The sequence below is a fragment of the Rhipicephalus microplus genome, chromosome 3 (genome assembly GCF_043290135.1).
Source record: "Rhipicephalus microplus isolate Deutch F79 chromosome 3, USDA_Rmic, whole genome shotgun sequence".
Taxonomy (NCBI): Eukaryota; Metazoa; Arthropoda; class Arachnida; order Ixodida; family Ixodidae; genus Rhipicephalus; species Rhipicephalus microplus.
Genome location: NC_134702.1, coordinates 220,507,758 through 220,529,931, shown reverse-complemented (window position 1 = coordinate 220,529,931; position 22,174 = coordinate 220,507,758). Strand labels below are relative to the sequence as shown.

At 45.4% G+C, this 22,174-nt stretch overlaps 1 long non-coding RNA gene across 1 annotated transcript in view; it reads right to left on the bottom strand.

Annotated features, from left to right (window-relative positions):
* LOC142803506 (uncharacterized) overlaps positions 1–17,115 on the bottom strand; it is a 101,317-nt gene extending 84,202 nt beyond the window's left edge. The window contains exons 1-2 of the long non-coding RNA XR_012894146.1: positions 17,029–17,115; positions 16,691–16,830 (exon numbers count right to left, since the gene is read on the bottom strand). This is a non-coding gene — a long non-coding RNA (uncharacterized LOC142803506). The remainder of the gene's footprint in view (positions 1–16,690; positions 16,831–17,028) is intronic.
* Positions 17,116–22,174: the final 5,059 nt, after the last annotated feature.

The window sequence follows — 22,174 nt, the reverse complement described above, 5'->3', positions numbered from 1 at the left end:
CGTACGTCACTGCACATATAAGGAGGTTGGTCACGCGCAGGAAAAATGCGCGAGCTTTTCATGCACATTTCGAAGCCCGTTGACTGACCCTTTTGTAGAAACGACTAAACATGCGGAAGAGCCACCACGATATACAATCAAGCATGTGAGATGGAACAGCGCCGTAATTCTTTTTGTGTTTCCGCACCCGAGTAAGCTGTCGTAGCCACCACGAGTTGCCTTCGCGAAAAGAAAAACTGAAGCAAGGCTGTAAAAATGCTTATGTTCAATAGCAGCTCCTAGTTAATTATTGAGCACGCACTTACCGTAGCTGAGATCAGCTCACTGAGCTGTCTCGCTGCCGTGATGTTCCACAAACCACTCGCGAAATGGCTATAGGGTGTTCAGATTTCCGAAAGATCCGAAAAGACAATTTTTGTGGCTGGTCATGATCTAGCGCGCCAAGGCGCAACCCATGGATCATTCGTGTTTCTCTGGCGTAAGTAATACCATTTCAGCCTTTCGATAGTTAAAACCTGAAGCGCTGTCATACGGGCACATTTTATCACGATCGAGCCTAATGCCACTGACTCTCTTATACCAGCTGCAGAACAATGCCAATCACTTTTTAAAAATTATATCTTCATCAGGCTTAATCGCGATCAACAGTACGCCGGGTGCAATGCACGTTCATTTCCAAGCTGTATATATGCGTATTTGACTCATTCATTTTGGATAGCTCCAAATGCGCGGTTCCCAATAGTTTGATGTACTCAAGATTCAATTGCACGAATATGTGCGCCTACGTTGTGTGCTTGTTGCTACCGGCGCCTTCTACTATTTGTTCTCGTAACATTACACATTGAAAACACGCATCCTGTCAGTTCATTGTCAAAGAATATTTCCTCGCTTTCCCAGTTTTTCAGAAAGGAACCGACACAGTTTTAATTATTTCTTAATAACCGATTGACTTTGCCTGGTGCAACTCATCGACCGGCGATCCACTGGCCGGGTTAGCGGGGGCAAAAGGGCTTAGTTGGGCACATTGCCAGCTGCCTAGATTATGTTTATTTTCAACACACATAGTGGCTTAGCTCAGAGACTAATCATAAAGGAAGACTGAACAGCACGAGCGCGGGCTCTCAACTGGTTGCTTTAGTCAAGCTAAACAGAAAAGCATTTGGAAGAAAACAGAACAAAACACGCACCCACAACCTATGCACGTGACAAAGAACAATATATGTAGCATCATTAGGTTTCTTCGAAATACGTCGGCTCTCGATCAACTAGTGCTATTGACGGTGCGCTAACACACGTATCACAATTTTTGTAGATAGCAAAAGCATCCGCTATTTCTGCTATGCATGTCTCAATGTGTTTCAAAACGGTGGTCATGTGGCGAAATAACGGGGTCTAGTGTTGGCGGCTCAGTGGGTGGACCAATTAGGGAACGGTGCATCTTTTGAAGAGCTATGGTGCTCACGCAGGTGGATATTAAGGCAGCGCCCTGTTCCACTCCCCTAAACCTTACCACATGACAGCAGAATGGAATAGACATTGTTGATATTGTTTCATATACAGTGAAAGCTCGTTAAACCGTAGTCGGCCGGAGCTCGAAAAAAGTACATACTAAACGGTAGTACTGCTTAACCGAAATTTCGCCAAGTCGCTCACTTACCTGTCAAAAAAATAACCTTCAGGGAGTGCTATGAAAGAACAAAAAACGTGAAGTTTTTATTAACTTCGCGTTACAGTCTGTAATCTTCATTTGACGACGCGGCGGCCAAGCAGCTATGACAGCGGCCACAAACTCACTTATGTTGTGAGCCAGCTTTTCCGCCAGCCCCCTCTTCTCGGCAAATACCCGCATGACGCTGATGCAATGCGCAGCTTCGGCCACTGTCGCACCTGGATCCGCCCGTGTTGTCGCTTTCCATGTCATCTTCATCACTATCATTTGGTGACACTTCGACAACCAGTTACAATGACTTCGTCGTGCATGTCCGGAGATGTCTGCACATCCCTGTCTGCGTCTCTGAAGTCGGGGAAGGAAATGCCTTCCGTTACGCCCTGCCGCTTCAGCACTTCAGCTAGCAAAGCTTCGCAAGCTTCGTCTACGATGTCCGAAGTCTGGTATATGGTGTCACTGGCGTCATCTGCGTCGCCCGCACACACACCGAAACCAGCACGCTTGAAGCAATTTTGAACTGTCGTTGCTTCATCCTGCTGCCACGAGTATTCGAGCAGGTGAATCGCGCCAATCAGGTCGATGGAAAATAATTTGCCACATTCAATGGCGAGAACAAACCTGCCTAACAGATTCTTCTTGTAGAGCTGTTTTGCAGCTCGAATGATGCCTTGGTCCAAGGGCTGGGCAATCGCTGTTGTGTTTGGTGGTAGAAACGCCGGCTTCACAGCCGTCAGGTTGTCCAGGGCGACGTGCGCCGAAGCGTTGTCTAAAATAATAACTCTTCTGTTCTTAGCCGCAAAACGACAATCGATGAGGCGCACGTACTCCTCAAAGAGTTTTGCCGTCATCCATGCTTTGGTGTTGCTGCGATAGATGGCCCCTGATGTCAACCGGGCGCCTTTGAAACATCTAGGCTTCGCCGACTTTCCAATCACGTGGAGCGGAGTTGTGTAGGTTCCAGTCATGTTTACGCAAAACGTTACTGATACTCTGTCTTTTGCATGCTTGCCGCTGGTGCACGTCTTGCCTTTGAACGCGAGCGTTTTGTCTGGTAGCAGCTTAAAAAATAGCACCGATCCATCCATATTAAAGATGTCAGCCGGTTCGTAGTCGTCCAAGATGTTCTTCAGCTGACCATTTTGCCACTGCTCCGCGCCAAGCACGTCAACAGCAGCACCTTTTCCCGAAACAGTCCTCGTGGTAATGCCGTACCTCGCCCGAAATCTGGCCAGCCAGCCATTGCTGCACACGAAGTTGTCATGGTTGAGCTGCAAGGCAAAAACCAGGGCCTTCTCCACGAGCAGGGGTCCGCTGATAGGCAGATTTTTTGACCGTGCAGCTTTTATCCACTTTTCCAGCGCGTCCTCTACATTTGAAAACGCCGAATCGCGTAGCCGGCACCTTTTCGCAGTTGCAGCAGCATAGCCGAGCAACTTCTCTCTAGAATTCCAAATTCCACACACCCTGGTTAACGGCAGGTCCTTTTTGCGTGCGAGCGCCGATTTTTTCGTGCCACTTTCAATAGCACGAATTATATCCAATTTCTCCTCTATTTTCAGCACTCGATACTTTTGTCCCAGCTTCGGCATGACGCAGGTACGAAGCAGCGCAAGCACACATACACAACACGTGAAAACCGACGCGAGAGCTGTACGGCACGGATCAACCAGAGAACACCTATGCACGGCGCCAAAGGAACAAAGAAAGCAAAGCAAGCGCACACCGTGTTTGCGTGTTTGTGCAAAGCCCCATCGTGTTTGTGCAAAGCCCCAACACCAGAAGCCTAGCCGGCCGAGTGCTTCTTGTTGCAGAAAAATCCAAGAGATGGCGCTCACCAACACAACCGCCATGATCATCAACACAAACAAGCGAGGCGCGTTTCGATTTCTGGGGCTTGCTGTTCTGTCGGGACGCCCAGTGGGGGACGACATGCCGCAGCGAGTGCGCAAAAAAAATTGGAAAAACTAGTTATTGATGATACATACACGATAAGCTGGTACGGCTTATGCGGATACAAAATGCATTATGTTCAATGGCCGCCGAGTCGGGAATTTGACTTCACTACTTTTAAAACGAAACTACTGCTTACGCAGGTACGGTTTAACGAGGTTTCACTGTATTACAGTACAGCATTTAGCGTTAGCCTTTTGCATGGTATATTATTCACTGAGTAGACATAGTTGTCCCAGTTTTTTTACTGTTGAATGGCGCATTATCTCGGCTTTTCGAAACATGAAGTCGCAGAAAAAACCCTTTTGTCGCGGCCACACCAACGGGCTTGTTTTCTTTGCCACTTCCTGGGAAACAAGGTCAAGCAGAATTCACCAAGACATTGCTCAGTGTGTAAGGCACCGAGAATAGTTCGAGATCATATGGAAGTGTCAAAATCTGCACTTTCTTTTCACACCCCTGTGTGCTGTTACAGACTCTGAACATTTTCACACTCCAAAGTCATACTGAAGCACCTATGTAGTCAAGCCCTGTTAAGCAAATACAGGGCTTGACTACATAGGTGGTGCATAGAGAGGGCACGGCACGCATTCGATGAACAAGATGCCTAAGATTTTGCTTGCACCTATGCAGGTTATGCTGTGTCTTTCTGCCTTCACATTGCCGTACTGCCTCGGAACTGCTATCGTTCTAACGGACGGACAGCGAGACGAGACTGAGATTTATCTACCGGCGAATACGCAGTCACGGTGCATTACGTCATCGGCGGAGGATATACTAAAGGACGAGCACGGCAGCAGATTCTTTAGAGGGCACGGCACGCATCCGACGAACGACATGCCTAAGACTTTGCTTGCACCTATGCAGGTTATGGTGTGTCTTTGTGCCTTCACATTGCCGCACTGGCTCAGAACTGCTATCGTTGTACCGTACGGACAGCGAGACGAGACTGAAACTTGTCTACCGGCGAATACGCAGTCACGGCGCATTACGTCATCAGCAGCGTATCTACTAAAAGACCAGCACAACAGCAGATTCTTCAGAGGGCACGGCACGCAACTGACAAACAACATGTTTAAGATTTTGCTTGCACCTATGCAGGTTGGTTACTTTACGAATGTTGTTTGTTATAAGAGTGACGATCAATTTTTGTTACTAGTGCCATGCCCTGGCAGATGTTTCAGTATTCTTTGTCATTGCTGTACAACGATTTCAATCCTGCTGTCGGGCGATGTTGAGGAAAACCCTGGGCCCACTAATACTCAAATGCTACAATCTATTCTAGACAACCAAGGGGCTTCGAACCGTAAAATGGACGCACTAAAGGAAGAAATCAATGCATTGAATGATAAAACTAAAAAAATAAGTGGCTATCTTACGCTAATATAGGAATTGAATAAACGAATTGAAATCCTAGAGCATATCGTGCAGGAACAAGCTGCTAAACTTGCAGATTATGAAAACCACAGTCGACGCAATAATCTTTTGGTTTTTGGTGTTCCTTAAAGCAAGGGATCTTCAGCTGTTGATTTGAAGAAAAGAAAATCGTGGTCGATGCGATCTTTAACTAAAGCCTTGGTATAGATATTCAAACGATTGAAAGAATTTATCGACTCGGTAAGGAAAAACCTGGGACAGATAGGCCCATATTCATGAAGTTTTATGATTACCGTGAGAAGGAAAGTGTTCTAAGAAACTGCGAGAAACTTAAAAGGACCAATATAACCATAAGCCACAACTACGCCCGAGACACGGTTGAAATAAGGAGCAAGCTACGGAAAAGTGCAGTTCAGATAGGGCTAAAGGTGCGCAGGTTAAGTTGGTGCATGATAAGATTAAAGTAAACGGTAATATATATATGGCTGGGATGTCACTCGAGAAGAAATTTATCAAAATCGTGCAGATAAACAGAAACAGCGATATGCTCTTGAAGGTGCCGGTGCAGGAAGGAGCACTACAAGAAACAAGAGCATGTCATCTAACACGCTAGGAACGCCCTTTTCTTCACCACAGACATAGCTCCGGCTTCTTTTATTTAATGCCCGAAGCATCGTTAACAAAGTAACTGGACCTGAATACGTTTTGCTATCACGAAGTACTCATGTGGTGGCCGTAACTGAAACGTGGCTACACAGTTGTGTCCCTGATAACTGCATTGTGCCAAAAGGCTACAAAATCTTTAGATCTGAGAAAAACTCGCGAGGAGGCGGGGTCGCTATCGTAGTAAATAACTCTGTTGTGGCCGCGCATGTTCTAAGCAATGTACCTGATTTGTGGGGTTTAACGTCCCAAAACCACCATTTGATTATGAGAGATGCCGTAGTGGAGGGCTCCGGAAATTTTGACCACCTGGGGTTCTTTAACGTGCACCCAAATCTGAGTACACGGGCCTACAACATTTCCGCCTCCATAGGAAATGCAGCCGCCGCAGCCGGGAATCGAACCCGCGACCTGCGGGTCAGCAGCCGAGTACCTTAGCCACTAGACCACCGCGGCGGGGCAAAAAAGCAATGTACCTGAAACAGTGTGGTGCAAAGTTAGCCTTTTTAACACAGTATACCTTCTTGGTGTCCTGTATAGACCAACCACAACAGCATCAGACTACCTTGACGAATTGAATAACTTTCTTTGTGCCCATGTAAATGGGAACACCAGGCTAATTCTTACTGGAGACTTTAATCTGCCTCACATTAATTGGGACGCTTTTTTACCCGGACACCTCGAGATTGATAGTGACGAAGAGATGTTGGAAATTATGTTTGCTCATAACTTAACCCAAATAGTGCGCGAATATACACGAATGACATCTTCGTCTTGGTCAGTGTTGGACCTGGTGTTCCTTTCAAACAAATTGTGAAATTATAATATCTGTGTTGATGAAGGAACTTCTGATCATAGGTTGGTCTCTGTTACTATTGCACTGAGTGTTTCACGAGCTAGAACCTATAAGACTGTGCAAGTAAAAGATTACACGAACACGGATGACACTTCAATTCTTGATATGCTGGGGTATTCATTTGATCATTTTGAGCATGCATCCAAGCGCCAAACACTGTAAGAATTGTGACAACGTTTCAAAGATATTAAATATTGCATCGACGAATTCGCTCCTAGTAGAGTAAAATAGACTAAAAAGCGCAATCCGTGGATAACACGAGATATTATTCACAAAAAGCGAAAGTTATAAAGGCTATGGAGGAAAAGAAACCATGGCTTCGAGGATATAGCACGTGTACGAAAAGAATTGAAGAAATACTTGTTGGAATCTAAGCACGCTTTTTTTGGTCAAAAGTTGAGTTTTTTTATTTATACATTCACCTCGCAAGTTCTGGCTTTATATGTCCGAATGGCGCGATAATATTGACCAACAGAAATGTGGAAATGAAATAGTGATTAGAATGTTGAAATTGCAGATAGTCTTAACATTTTTTTTTCAGTCTGTTTTTGCAAGGCGCAGATGTAACTCTAAAACAGAGGATGTAATATGCCACTTATCTGAGGCGATGGGTGAGATTACTATCAGTCGAGAAGGAGTATTGAATAGTCTATTGTCTTTTGATTCCAAGAAAGCATGTGGGCCTAATGAAATACCCATCCCTTTTCTGCAACGTTATGCGGAGTGGATGTCTTACTACTTAGAAGTTATTTTTCAAAAGTCTATTTGTAATAGTTCAGTGCCATCGGACTGGCGCACAGCTGTAGTTGTTTCTGTGTTCAAGAGTGGTGATCGGTTGTCCACCAATAATTACCGTCCCGTATCGCTCACATCTATCTGCTGCAAAATATTGGAGCATGTCATTGTCAAGCATATGATCACATTCCTAGAAAATAAAAATTACTTTTATCCTTATCAGCATGGCTTTAGGAGTAAAGTCTCGACTACAACACAGCTTATCGAAACTATTCATGACTTTGCGACAGCTTTAGATATGAATGAACAAATTGATGTCATCTGCATAGATTTGTGCGATGTTGGCCGTTTCAGCGAACTGTGCGTCCGAGTCTTTGTTCCGGAAATCGAAAGCATGCAGCAGGTGGTGGTAGCCCAAGGCCACGCTAAGAAAAAGGTCACTGGTGTTTTCGCTAAGGCCTTCGATAAGGTACCTCACGACAGATTACTGAATAAGCTTCACTGCACTGGACTAAGTCAACTTTTACTTAATTGGATTAAAGGCTACCTAAATGACAGTAAGCAATTCGTGAAAATAGATAACTCTATGTCTAGTCCACTTGAAGTGTTTTCTTGAGTTCCACAAGGTTCGGTTCTTGGGCTCTTATTGTTTCCGATTTCTGTCAATGATATCGCACATATAGCAAAACCCCAGGTTAAGCTCAAACTGTTTGCTGATGATTGTTTATTTACGCGTGAGTGACTGGTAGGAAGGACCAATTGAACATTGTCGAATGTCTAAAGGAATTAAACTCATGTTGTGAAGCTTCGGAAATGGAAATTAATTATTCGAAATCTACCCTCACTCACATTTCTAGGAAAAAACCGATGATTCCATTTGAATACGGTATCGGGAATCACACGTTGTTGACAGTTATTGCGTTTAAGTACCTAGGTCTCACAATAACACATAACCTAAAGTGGCACACACATATTGATAATGTTTGCTCTAGGGCCTCACAAAAATTGTACATATTAAAAAAAATTGTAGGGTGCTAGTATGGACATAAAACTTATTGCTTTTAAAACTTTCATATGGCTGATACTGGAATATGCCAGTATTGTCTGGAGTCCCCAACGAAAAGTGCTTGTGAATAAACTTGAACGCATACAACGGCTTGCAGCTCGCTTTATATGCTCGAGATATAAGCAGAACAATTCAGTCACAGAAATGCTTGAACTATGTGATCTGAACACGCTCCACAAGCGCAGATGGAAAAATAGATTAAAGTTTTTTTTTCAAAATTAGAAGGTGAGTTTACAATTAACAGAAATGACTATGTAGAACAATCTGGGAAACGAAGCGAGAGGGCAAACCATACACGAGTACTGCACCCTTATTTTGCACGAACGAAGGCGTACCGTGATACTTTCTTCCCCGATGTCATTGAAGATTGGAATGGGTTACCGAGTAACATAGTCTTTGCTGGTGATGTTAATGAATTTGTGCATTTACTTTATTTACATTTGTGTAATTTATTGTAAATATAATTACGATTGTTATTCGTTGCATTGCGAATCAGGGCGTGTGTTTTTCGTTTTTCGTTTGAAATGCAGAGCTTTCACGGATTTGTATATATGTATACCTTGTTTATCATTGGGAGATGAATAGTTATATCCCCAATTTGTTTGTACAGTGTGTCGTACCTTTCCTGTAATGTCCCTCAATAGAGGGTTGACGGTACTTCTAAAATAAAATAAAAAATAAATTAAGTTTGTTTTCATATTTTTGTCGAAGGCATACAACACATAGACTGAATGAAAGGTCATCGTACTTGGGTGCGTGTATTTCAGAAATTTAACCTATGTGAATAGTTCCCGACAGGTCCAAGAAGATGCTAGCTGAGGCTGATAACGCCGCAAACGTGGCAGGTAGTTTTCCGCTGCTAGCAAGTCAGACTGCTCAGCGCTTTAAAAGTAGAAATTAAAAAATAGAAGTGTGACACCTCCAAACTCCCTATGCAGAAACTTTGTATTCCTCTCATGTTCTTTGAGTTCCACACGCTCTGACACAACAAAGTCTGTATGCAGCTGCGGGACACTCGGGCTGGCCATCGTGGTTACAGGCGACTAGCGGAGATGACATCGTAATGGCGGACATCGTAGCAAACGACACAGTTGTCTCCACCCTCCAAGGTGGCGGAGTGAGGTGTGAGCATCGAAGAACCGAATGATGAATTAAAACCCCTTGATCTTGTGAAAGTACTGCCATCTACTGTACTAGAGTGCACTGTAACTGTACTCGCCACTTAGTGCGCAACCTCCTCTCTCTCTCTCCCTTCTCGTCCTTTATGAGTCCTCCCGTTCTCCACCGTTGTTTCTGCGCGTGGTTGGCCTCCTTCGCGGTTGCCCTTTGACACGAGCGACACACGCGCCGTGCTAACATATTTTTTTTTGCGCTCGCGCCATTTTTCATAACGCTGGTTGCAGCTCGCTTAGTGAACATTGTGCACGCTTTCATCTCTATCATGTTTGTTGACACTTTGTTATGTGGTTGCACCTATAAGTGTCGTACAGGAACACACATGGCCATGCTTCTTTAACGTAACCGAGTTAAGCCCAGTATTTGAAGACCACTTTAGGTTGATTATTTTGAAACGATTTGGGAAAGAAAGCATGAAACCCAGCGCAATTCTAATAATATTCTTACACCACCCTGCCGCTATAAAGCACAGGAAGATCCTCGGCAGAGACATGAACCTCAAGCTATGTAGTATACAGAGTGGTTGCTGCCAGCTGCTCCTTTTAGGTGTATAGTAGTTGCCTCAACCGAAACCACATATGATGTGATAAAACAACGACACAGAGACAAGAAGGACAACAATCCGAGCAACACGGATACAGAGCGTGAAAGGATAGCCGTGATTCCATACAAACACCAGATATCACACAGGCCCAAGAAAATCGGAAAACATGTTGGAGTTCGTGTCCTGTTCTCGGCACCGTTCAAATTATTCAGCCTCACCAAATCTACAAACCTCCTGAAAATGCAGTCATCAATGGAATGCAGAGTTCAACATAGAAACAGGTATGTCGCATGCTCCCGGGAAGTTGTCAATAGCAGCCCCCCCCCCTCATGCGGTGTTTGTTATGTGGGAACGACCTTAAGTTGTCTGAACGATCAACTGAAAGAACACGCTAACAATGTTAGAAACAGGAAAGATGGTTTTCTTGCTCAGCACTGCACTGAGTACAACTGTGTGCTCATTTTCACGGACACAGCGAGGCTGTACAAGCACAGAGATGAGCGCACCTGACTTATTGTCGAGTCCGCGCAGATGGCACGCAAACAGGTGTCCTGCATTAGCAAGCCCTCTGTGTCTCTGTCCGAGAAGGAACTACGGTTCCTGGAAGGTTATGGTGCGCGCAAGTAGTTATATTATCTTTACTTTTCTGTTTCGTTTTCTTGTAGACTTTTCTTTGCCTTATTCTGTGCTTTGTTTCTTGTTTTTGTTTTTTCTCTTACTCATGTTTTGCTCTTTGTGCCATATGGTTTCTGTCCCATGGTTACTGTCTCCTTTATATATTTTCGTGCTCTGCGCAGTAAACTCAGTTGAAAGTTAGCGCTCGTGTCCTTTGTGTCCTTTTTGTTTCTGTGTCGTCATTTTGTTCTCGCGCTATAACTATCGTCATGCCATACCAACTAGCCCAAGCTGCCACACTTCTATGTAGGAGCAGCTCTGGTTTATTGCACTTCACTAAGCTTGAATTCAAGCATCTGCGGGGACTGCATCTTTAAGTTCGTTTTACAACCACAAATTGAACATATCTTGCCGGATGTTGCATGAGAAGTTGAAGAACCATAGGCGCGTTTCATAATCTAGCAAAATATAGTGATGTTTAGTTTCCAGATCTGGCTATTTCTTATAAAAAACGGCGCAGTTGTAGTTGCAGTGTTGGTTACACGCTTTCACAATAGCTGGATATGCATTACTTCGTACTCATATGATTTAGCAAGGTGTGGTCAAACGTTGCTTGAATAAGCTGAGAACGGCTGCTCATAACACGCCTATCATCGCAGTTCAGGGGGCATCTGGCTGGAATGCGAGTGCGGTCTTTTAGCAACGAAGCCGCTTAATTAGTGCGCTATGGGTCCACGATTTATGTAGTAGTAGTCGCGGAGTAGTAGGTAGCCACCTCCACAGCCGCACAAGAAGAGCGGCACGCGCGCTTTCTTTTGAATTGCGGACGACACCCGTGCACGTTAATCATAAATAAAAATATAGTTGTACCCGATAAAATAGCTTGTAGAGACGAGTACCGGTGGCTTAATCTCCAATAAAATCTGCCTTGAATTTGATGCTTACTGAAAAAAATGGCAGATCCCACGTACAGTGGGAATCGATGATATGCGAAGCATGAATGAGAAAGGTTGATATGTCACTCTATCCCGTTTAAATGTGTCGTTTATCTTCGTCATCAATTCACATCACGGGATGCCAAATTTATTATATATAAAGCTATCGAAACCACCGCGAGCACGCTATGAGCGTGGTATGTTGTCATGTTCTTACATGACACGCATGTCAGGATTATCATGTTTGCACCATTCATAACGACATTTATTTGCGAATTGGGCAACCGCACCCCGATCGTCGGAGCTCCCCTCAACCGCGTTCGCAACTGTTCCTATTCGTCAGACAAAGCACCACTCTCTTTTAAAGACGAAAGTTTGTCACTGGCCGCCTCCGACAGTGCGTTGCCTTCCGTGCCATACAGTGAGGTGCTGATGGAACATTTCTTAAAAGCATTTTCAACCATGGAATTCTGGCAAGGAGCGCCAGGCGGAAAGCACCAAGCCACAAACAGTCGCAAGCGGAGGCCTCTGTAGGTGGGCTGTTGGTGTCTTTGGGTTGTCACCGGACATCCATTTTTGGTACTTCAGCCGCACTCTGTGCTTGAAGGGCTTGTTTAACGCAACGTCGATCGGTTCGAGGGTGGACAACATACTACCTGGTATCACGGCGAGGTCCGTTTTTTCATCGCCCAGTGCGCGCTTCACAGCGTCGGTTAAGGGACCACAAAACGCATCTAACACCAGCATGCTGGAAAGAAGCAGCAGTGCATCTGGCTGAAGGTTCCAGACTACTCGTATTCGCTCGAGCATCATGGCCTCATCCATGTATCCCTTTTTGTTGACGCGAACGACAACACCGGGCGGGAACACTTCTTTCGGCATTGTTTTACTTTTGAAAATGATGAAGGGCGGAAGCTTTCTACCATCTGCCATGAATGCCATCATGACGGTGAAGCGCGAGTGCTCGTTGTCAGTGGACCACACCTTCATACCCTTGACGCCACGCTGCATGATCACGGTCGATGAAGGCTTGTCAAACCACACGGGGGTCTCATCGGCAATGTCAATGTGCCCCATCATGCAGTTGTTCTGCTCCCGAAACCAGTTCACGAAACCCTGAAAGTTTATAAGCTTGTCTTTGAACTCGTCTGGAAACTTATGACAGATGGATGTGAAATAAAATCTTTTGCGTCTCATGAATCGACGCACCCAAGTGTCTGATGCATGAAACTCTTCTCTCGTGAGCCTAGCTTCTCGAGCGAGTTCCACAGCTTTCTTGCGAATGGTATCCACGGTCACTGGCAGCGAGCATGCATGAACTTCCCACACAAAGTTCCCTAGCGTACCCTCCAGCTGCGAATGAACAGCACTTCGCCCACAAAATGACATTTTCCGAGGATTGCACATCTGCAGCTTCCCTTTCTGCACCCTCTAATAGCACACGCTTTTTTCTGACACACCAAAGTGGCGCTGAGTAGCCACTTTGTGGCTACTCAGCGTGGCTAGTCAGAGTGGCTACTCAGTGCCACCAAAGTGGAGCTACGTAGCCAAGAGGGGACCGAGGACTGTTCGCCAGGGAACAGTTCTCGGTCCCCTCCTGTTCTTAATTTATATAAACGACCTCCCTAATAATATATCGTCAAGTATCCGTTTATTCGCAGATGACTGTGTCATCTATCGTCCTATTAATGACCCTAATGACTCCTGCATTCTCTAAAACGATCTACTAACAATTGGAACGTGGTGCAGAACTTGGCTAATGACTCTTCCAACATTAACAAAACATCCGTCGTTTCTTTTCACTGTAGGAAACATTATCTGGCTCCAGCATAATTTATTTTCGGCTCTAAGTTGTCCCCCGTGGACTCCTATAGATATTTAGGTATAAACATAACTCCCGATCTTAATTGGATACCCCACATAATAAACATCTGTAACTGAGCAAATAAAGTTCTTGGCTAGCTCAGACGAAACTTACGCATTGTCTCTCCTCCTGTAAAACGTTCAGCCTACCTAACATTAGTATGCCCGAAACTCGGATACGCTTGCGCCGTATGGAACCCGCACCAATGTAATCTATCTAAAATGTTGGAATCTATTCTTTATAGGGTAGCAAGGTTCATTTATTCTAAATATTCATATCACTCAAGTGTCACAAATCTGAAAGACCAAGCCCAACTTCAGAATCTAGAATTGCGACTCAAGGCCGCTCGACTAACCCTCTTTCACAAATTCTTTCATTCATTGTCTGACGAATCTAGTATCTTGTCCGCACATCGAATCTCTTGTCGTACTAGCCACCGCAGCACTGTTTATCCTGCGCATACCCGCACAACTACCCACCTTCGCTCGTTCTTTGTTCAGACAGCAATAGATAGGGATGATCTTCCACCCGACGTCGTGCACCACACAAGCCCAGTTCTGTTCAAAACCCACACTAAAAGAAATCTTTACCACGGCTCACCCCTCTTGTAATACGCCATGCTGGGGCATTTGAGGTATAATAAATAAATAAACAAATAAATAAATAAAAATGCAGTGTCTGTATCACACAAGTTAGTGCAGTTGACACATTTCCGGCGTTTAAATTCTGAAGCCAAAGTATGTGATTTACAGTTTCTGGAGCATGGATTTATTTGGTCATTCTATTTCGTTCCCAGGTACAAGGGGCAGATCATCCCGACTGAACGCTGTGGTAAAGGCAGAGTCAGCGGAGTAGCTCGAAAGGTGCTTAGCCTTCTTAAATAATTTGAAGAATAAATGTGCAAATATTCACCAAAAATTTCGTTGCATATGTTATGCAGTGCTACCCATGTTGAATGACAGTGGCATGGCGACGTAGACTACACTACAATTCATAATGACACAGAATACACTTGTTCTCATGAGCCATTATCGACAATGCATTGAAAGCCTGCTGTCACCTTACAAAGAAAGTGCTACATTGATGGTCTAATAATAGTTTTATTTGACAAAAAGACGTTATTTGACACTAATTAGTAATTACTTTAATCTAAAATTGACAACCTTTGACGGTCAAAGGTTGTCAATCGGACAGTTCAGATGTGCATGAAGTTCACTAAAAAAACGTCAATGTGGAAAGAGAATACCGTCATTTGCAAACGACGACCTTTAGTTATTTCGATGTAAATGTTATTAACTTGATGGTTTGCTTGTATTTTGAAATGACGAAAAACACATCAAAATGATAAAACTGTGCTCTCAAATAAAAATGATGGCCTGGCCTGTCATTATTTTGATGTAGATGTCAATTTGACGGTTTGCTTGTATTTTGAAATAATACTAAACACATGAAAATGATAAAATTGTGCCGTCATTTGAAAATAACAGCCTGTCGTCATTATGATGACCATAGGCTTGGAAATAGAGCTGCTGGTATATTCAGCGTCATTGTGAGCAAATTTTTTACAGTGTACCCAAAGGTAATTTTTATAATGACGTAGTGGGTAGCAAGCAAGTGTGCTTACAGCAGTCACTTAATGGGGGTTTATGAAAGGCTCTGACAGGCCGCTCTTCTAGCTTTCACTGGAACTGTGTTGCACCTTTCGCGGAGGTCTGGCGTTCTTTTTTTCCTGTCGCAGAGCACAGCAATAGCAATGTACCATTATCAGCACAATAAAAATTGCTTTTCATTCATGCCCGAATAAGTCTACTGCGTGTTGTGTGACCCAGGCCCTTTCAAGCAAGAAAGAAAAGAGGCAGCACAGTAATAGTAACTTTGGTATGGCAGAGCAGAGGATATGAGTATCAAATGTTGCCGTATAGTGCGTTCCTTGCCGCGGTTTCGCGTCATGACCGAGACATCATATTTAGAACACGAGTTCGCACTTGCTGTGCGCCTTTTCCGCCCACAGCTCTCGGGTGGTAAAGAAAGGTAAGATACTAGGAATAATGATTAGGATTGGATGAAGAAATAGCGCTTGACTATACTTATCTATAAATAGTGTAATAAAAAGTTTGATAATGCGCAATATTTTGGTAAATAGTGTTTTTTCTTTGAGTCTAAGTTATTTTTAGTCGTCAGTTAAGACAATTGAACATCGAGTGAGTCTTTAACACCTTAGAATTCGCCATTAATCTTACAGAGGCTTTGACATAATTATGTCACCCATAAATGGAGCCTGCTTGGTCCTAGAGGAGAGCCAGTAACCGCCGCTGTCGTAATCGATGTAAATGTTTCGGGACATTATGCTAAGTTTGCAAAGTGCAAGCGTAGTGCGCTCCAAGGAATGCTTATTGATGCTGACAAATATTCGTCGCAATAGTTTGCCAAAAAGGTGCGCTTTTCAGACACAGCGAAGCGCTGTGGTTTAGGGACAGGGAGGGCAAAATAGACTTCAAGCGGGTAGAATTAACTAGAAGGAGGTTATCTGATTGGTGGCTAAAGTCAAGGCACGAGTGAAAATCAAACCCTTCACTGCAAAGTTCGAGTACTCAACCTCACTATTTAAAGGAAAAAATCTAGTTTTATGTTCACCAACTATTACAGCTTGGTGGCGTTAGCCACTGCCCTATCTAAGGGTACAGCCGTATCAATCCATCCATCCATTCATCGAAGTAACAACTGAGGCGCTTATTGGCATTCACCTGTACCTGTGAGTACGTTTCGTGCATCATTTGCGCGTGAGAAACGCGGGTCACGTTTCGATCTGCTTGACATTCTGCGCATGACCTTTCAATTTGTTGCTATCGCGTTCACTCCTTCACCTTCACGGCAAAGCTGTGCCTTTTTTTTGGCACAATAATGCGTTTAAGGTCTATTTTACTACTCAATGTCTATTGCCATGTACAGGTACCTAAAATATCATGAATTCGATAAAGGATAGATTGTGGTTTTGATCGGGGATTACTTGCCGCCAATAAACTCGTATACCATAGGGGTTAGAACGTCCAGCAGGTGAAATATATGTTGGAGTCCTGGCTGTGCCTCGACTGGGAGTACTATAACAGCTTGGACCAGAAACTATCACAACCGACATGTTAAACAAATGCTTAACACACAGGAGAAAACGTGAGATGTTTGATCCAAACGGTATTGTATGGTGAATAGCAACAAACTTCGTGATCTTAAAACAAAGCCCACCTCGAGGCCACCTAGCATCATCTTCTGTGACGAAATCAACACCAGCGTATAACTTCTCCTTGAACTCGACGAGGTGGTCAGCTTGCGGGAAGTAGGCTGAAAAGCCACTGATAACAATATCGTCTCCCTTTATAATTTACCTGAAAAAGAAGATATTGCGCAGAATGAAGAAAATATTTGACATCCACGATGTATTCAGCACGAGTAAAAAAACGCAGCGTAGCGGAATTATGCTGTCATGCAACACGACAAGCCTCAGTGTTGCAGCGAACTACTAAAATAATTCTCTGCTTATATATCGTGCTACGCATATGTGCGAAACAAAATGTGGGGCTCACCCGTGCAACATAGACTGTTCTACCATGAGCGCCTAGCAGCGAGAACGAGTGGTCACTTCTAACACCGTGACATATCTAATGCATACGCCCAACGTACAAGCAGTGTAGTTGCATATTGAACAGCTGCATGTTTACTCCATGCGTAGAACCTACGTCCTCCAAGCATATCTCCACTGTCTCGCCGTTTGCAGCGACCCCTGCTGTCGCACTGAGGTCAAAGCTCTCGTTCACTGCTCCTGTAGGATGGCGAAAACATTTGGCGCGCGCACGAATGTCTGAAACACAATTTATGTTTTCTTTTTTTTTGCTGGTGCTCCTCGCATAACGAGTTCATTGATGCCTTCTATAGAGAATTCAATGTGCCACGCGTTGACGTCCTCGGTAAATCTGTGAGGTGCATACGTGCACGTGCCTGGGACTATATACAGCATGCCCTAGATATCTCTATTCAGAGTTGAAAAAAGGCCAATACAATCCATCACCACACGATGAATTGGAGGTTGCTGGTTATTGCCTAGAGTACCCAAGACTGCTTTTGTGTTCTGTTTATTGCCTATATGCATGTTTATTAAAGTAACCATTGAAGTAACGAAGCGGGGTGAAGATACTGTTAAGAACGTTGTGCATCGGTTTGCATGACATCTGATTATATAGCTTCCGACTATCTATTTATTACGCGTTGGTGTATTTGTGCTTACTACATATTCCCGCGAAATAGAAAAGAAATCAATTAGACGTTACATGCCGGCTGGCGACCTGCTATTGCAGTGTTCTCTGACGTTCCGCTTGAAAACGAGCTATGCATTTTGTGGGGTTTGCGACCTTGGCAGACCTGTACGATGGCGCACGTGTTAATAGCAGTAACACAAAGGATAACCGCTGTGCTTACTTATAGTTGTAGCGTGCCATCGCGAAGGCATCGTAACGTTGTCACGCGGAAACAGGACAGCAATCGCAAATTGTATTCACGTGCAAGCGGGTATGTCGCGTGGTATTTTAAAAATTTCTTTTACATCCCGTTGGCCCTGGTAGCAGTAACCACTAAATGCTAATACTTATAAAAATAAAATTATCAACTGTCTAACAAGACGTTTTATATGCAAATCTGGGTCATACATTGGCACTTGTCTCAACCTTGGGGCTCAATCACTTGCTATTCGCTTGAATAAAAAACAAAAACAAAACAAAACAAGGACTATCTAAGTAAAGCAAAAACTTTTTCACAAAATATTTTTCGCGAAAAATGATTACACTACCCCAAGCTGAATATGAATTTTCGCGAAGACCTTTACACCCAGGCTAGTAAATTGTTGAAACATTCGTTCTTCTCTATTGAGTAGAGATGAACTTTTTCCTCCAGGGTGATGATAAGAAATATATGTTCACCTAAAATAAGTACTAAAAACTTTTTAACTTTTCTAGATTTGTTTTTGGTGTCTGAAATATTTTTATTGTGTGTCATGAATATAAGCAAGCGTGGGGCGAAGATGATGAGGACAACACTTAAGGGGCGGTCCCTGCATATCTCCCTTATTTCAGGAATAATTGTTTTACCACTGCCAGCCGTCCACGTCAGTTGCTCACCGATTGTATAAACCAAGCCTTTGTACTTCACAGATTAACGTAGGTTCTTCCTTACCAAAAGCTCAGTAAGAGAGATTGAACGAGAGGATACCCTTATTCGTACTGCCTACAAGGCTGCCCTCAGCCTACCCATCGGGACGTCCACAGATCGGCATCTTGCCTTGGGGTTTTAGAACACCTTCAAGGAGCTTAGGGCTGCGGTCTTCATCTCGCAGCGAGAATGACTTAGTCTCACACCAACGGGTGCGGAAATATTACTTGGCTTAGGATATCTTGCACAGCCCCGGGCCAATACAGTGACGAGAAATTAGTGCCCTTTTCCGCTCGTGTCTCTGTGCTAATTCATATTTCTCCAATAATGAAAAACATGAGTACGTTGTAACAACCAGCGCGTGGCAACGCCATATTCAGGTAACTGACCGAGCAGTTCGAATTGAACTCACACACATTTATACGGATGCAGACCGCTGCGGCATGCACGGCTTTTCACTGGCCGCTGTTGATTCAGCACGCTGCCCAGTTTTTTTTTCGCTTGTGCTCCAGCCAATACAAACTCGGCGACTATGATGGAAGCCCTCGCTGTTGTGTCGGTGTTGGGCTGGCTGCGACGCCGTCGAAGAAGAACGAATCGCCGCTGCGGGCGGCAGCCACCACCGACTTGGGCCGGTGCACTGAGTGAAAGAACGTCCGCCTCGAACAGCTGGCTCATCACCAACTCTTTTATTTACACACATATACATGTGATAACTATCACTGCCATGCGGGGCGCCACTTAACAATCGAAATCAAAATTAACACAACAGCGCACTCGTGGTAGCACTCGCCATTAAAACCAAAGAAGTTTTGAGACAGCAATCTTATATGCTCAGGGACTCTCCAAGGCCTTTCATTATTTCGCGAACTGCCATGTGCCTGCGTGTGTTGCGTAGTCTGTTAAGTGTAGCCCTAAACCAGGAAAACTGCCCCGGACATACAGCACAAACTGACGCTCGCCGCTCAGAGAGACGTCACCGCGCACTGCAAGGAAGGCGCGAGCTACTTGGCACCACTTCAACACCTGCGGTGAGGACAGCGATGCGTACGGAGAAACAGCGTTATTCGGGCTAGTCAAAGAGCTGCTTTGCATCTAAAAAGGACAACATATTTTCACGGCTACAGGCCAGGCAAGAAGACAGAGGATGAAAAAATGATGAGCGTGGAGAGCACCCACGGTTCCTCCGAGGAAGACGACGTCGAAGCGGCTGCTCTTGTGTTCTGTTAATACAGAACTCGCTTTTCCTGGTCGCACCCTCGTCCTGTATTCTCTCATTTTCAATCAGTGACATTGGTAGAGCTGCTGGACTTCTCCAACTGATGCTTGGGACACCTCCACGCCCTGGCACATCGAGTCTGCCACCGCAACCTGTTCCTGCAGTGGATACTCCTGTCCACCGCTACAGTCGCCGACGGTGAGGCCTTAATCCCGAGGCAATCCCGATTGAACTTCCCCAGCAACACACCGCGCTTGGAGAAATGGCTACCGGAGGGCCTTCAGAGCTTACTGTTGCTCAGCCTCTGATTCCTGAGACCTTCCACGGTGAGGTTTACGAAGACGTTGAGGACTGGTTAGCCCAGTATGAGCGAGTTGCCAAAGTCAACCGCTGGGCCACTGAACAAAAGCTATCGCGCGTCTACTTTGCTTTGGCAGTCAACGCTGTCTTCTTGGGAGGAATTTCAGCAGCGAATTCTCGGGACATTCGGAAACACCAACCGCCGTGATTCTGCTCTGCAGCTCATCGAGGCACGCATACATGAACCAAACGAGAGCGTTGCCATGTTTGTGGAAGACATGGCCCGCCTATTTCAGTGGGCTGACCCCGAGATGCCAGAAATTAAAAAACTCCGACATTTGATGAGGGGCGTCAAGGAAGAGCTGTTTGCTGGTCACCTACGCAACCCGCCCACAAGCGTCATGGAATTCGTCAAACAGGCTACGACAATCGAGTGAGCACTGCAGCAACGGCGCCGATACCATGACCAACCAAACAAGACATCTCCCAGCCTCTCTGCTTTTACTGCCGGTAGAGAGTGTTCTCTGCGTGAGCTCATTCGTGAGGTGGTTCGAGAGCAGATCCGAAACCTCCTTGTGACTCCGCAAGAAAGTACCATGGCTTGCGTTGCAGAAGTTGTGCGGCAAGAACTACGCCAGGAATTTTCGTTGTCCGAATCGCTCTCAGACCAGTGGTCTGTAAGCTACGCATCAGCTGTCCGTCGACCCAATCCAGTGTCGTACAACTCGTCACCACTGGCTTATCGTGACTTCAGCCAAGGGCCTTACAATGAGCCATGAACCCCAGCTCCCAATCCGCCGCAGCCGTATCCACAGTCTTACGGGCCTATGCAAACGTCGCCGATGTACACTCCGCCGACATCTGCATCATGGTCGCAAAGGATGCCCACCAGTCGACCATTCATTCGTAAGACGGACTTGTGGCGCACCGTCGACCGTCGACCACTTTGCTTTCATTGCGAAGAAGCCGGCCATATTTTCCGCAATTGCTCATACAGTGACCGAACAAATTAGTACTTTCTACAAACCTCCCCTCGTGCTTATTTCGATAACCACCGTGACAGCAGTGCAGGCCTGCAAGCACAGCAACCCGATGTGCCCTATCGTTGACCCCGCTCACCTTCACCTTGTTACGTTTGGCCCGGCGATTCGTCTGGGCAGACGCCATTGTGCATAAGCCGGTCTACTGAGGCGGCTCTCAGCCCCTTCGGCGGCCAGTCTGCCAGACGCTGTCGAAGATTTCGGCAATCACCCAGACCATGCGGCAAGCAACGGCGAGGTCCTGACTTTCAAATGCGGACCCTTTCGTCGTCCCTTAGAGCAGCAGCGGTGCCTAATGACCTCGGCGACTCATCTGGCGAGGGGGAAGCTGTTGTGACTGGCGCCAGAGCTGACAGGGGAGCGGCGCTCTTTTAATCCTCAATCACGTAGCCGATCAGCGGACTGCCTATGCCCGCCAGGCATTGTCCCTGTTAGCCCGAGCGTGAGACGTCGTGTCGCCACGACGCCGTTAACCGTTCGAGAGAGGACAACAAAGACAGCATCTCCCTTGGAAGAGACCGTGACAGCCGCCGCAAATCGCCCCGCTAATTAAGCGAACAAATCGACAGACCCTTTGATGTATGCTGTCAGAAGCTTGGTACCTCTCGACTAGCGGCACACACACGACGAGGAAGAGCCCCGCTGGAGCCACCTTGCAGTGAAGTGATCACGACTCAATATTAGACGTTCACGTGGACTGTGCATGCTCGTCCCCCTCACCTGATGTGTGTGTGTGATTGGTGTTCCACTCAAAGAGGAGGAGACCGACAGGGCTTAAAACGACGCCGCAGAGTGCTGGACGTCGCTCTGAACCATGTAACAGTTCAACCACCACGCCCGTGGTTTGTGAAACCACTAACCTTTCTTTGCTGTAAATAAGTGTAAATAAAGCTGTTTGTTTTCGTATCCTCTTCTTGTCAGCGTTCGTTTCCTCCACCCGATTACACCACGCTACCACAAGAGACCGGGTAG